We start from the raw sequence: 1,206 nt of genomic DNA, 5'->3' as shown, positions 1-1,206 counted from the left end.
TGAAACAAAAATAAAATATCAATTTAATAATTGATATTTTATTTTTGAAATAAATGTATCGTAAAGTCTGCGTGGGCGTTTATGCACTACACTTGATAATAGCGTCTAATCGTTCATGCCGTAATGGTCTCCTTATACAGAGTATCGACATACGATATACCGCTATTTATAATATGTTATATGTATTAAAAAATGTAATAAATAATATATTCATTATATGTTCATTAAATAACATAGAAATTGTAATTAACAAGAACAGTAAACACCAAAATCAAAATACAATATTTATTTTTTTTGGCATTTGCGTTCTTGCATTACAAAACGAAAGAAAGGATAATTACGAAAACATTATACTTATACATGTAAGACAAATCTAAGTGAAACCAGTAATCTAGAATCCAGCATATCTTTGATGTAACCATCCTTCTCGTACTCCGATCTCCATCTCCCATGTCTCTTAAACAATCTATCTGACACGCCAGAATTTGCACAAACTGTTGCAACACCTGCTCTTAAACTACATGTATGCAACCCAAACTTTGATATATCTGGGACTATAGATTTAAAAGCCTCAATAAACAATTCCCGCATTCTTGAATATGTCAAAGGTTTGTTTACTTTTCTAATCTGATAACCCGACTTCGTTTTATTAATATTACAAAAAAAATAAACTGCGAACTATCATTAGTAAATCCACACCATGTAAAGTATATTTCCAAATTTCTGACAGGACATAATTTAGTCTGTGTCCTAGCAATCACCACATGTTGACCATCTCTATATATATATCAGTCTTACATTTCTCCATGAAAATAGCCATGTGAGTTTTTTTTTTAAACAAACATCTGATGTTTAGTAACTCGCTACAACGTAAAAAGCCAGAGTATGTTACATAGTATGCACATATTGTTCTTTGATTATATGTTTTCACTTTCAAAAAATTACAATGCATTTTCCACAACATATCTGAATTTATAGGGGGGTTTTTTCGTTATCGGTACAGACAAATGTCTTTTTCCTGTCTTATAAACATTTTTCACCAATTCCGAATCCGTCGGAAATGAAATACTAATAACGGAATATGCCCAGCGAATTCCATATAAAGCTGAATATAATACACTCACTGAAACTCCTTCCTGAATTAAACTTGCTAAATAAACACAAATCACCAAGGGCTTCATAGTAGACATTTTATCGTAAATGCCA

General features: G+C 30.9%; 1 pseudogene; it reads right to left on the bottom strand.

Annotated features, from left to right (window-relative positions):
* Positions 1–354: 354 nt before the first annotated feature.
* LOC136275640 (uncharacterized) lies at positions 355–952 on the bottom strand (annotated as a pseudogene).
* Between the last annotated feature and the right edge of the window lie 254 nt (positions 953–1,206).

Source organism: Magallana gigas, chromosome 5 (genome assembly GCF_963853765.1).
Source record: "Magallana gigas chromosome 5, xbMagGiga1.1, whole genome shotgun sequence".
NCBI classification, from domain to species: Eukaryota; Metazoa; Mollusca; class Bivalvia; order Ostreida; family Ostreidae; genus Magallana; species Magallana gigas.
The sequence above is the reverse complement of the archived record's forward strand: the minus strand, read 5'-3'. Positions and strand labels throughout refer to the sequence as shown.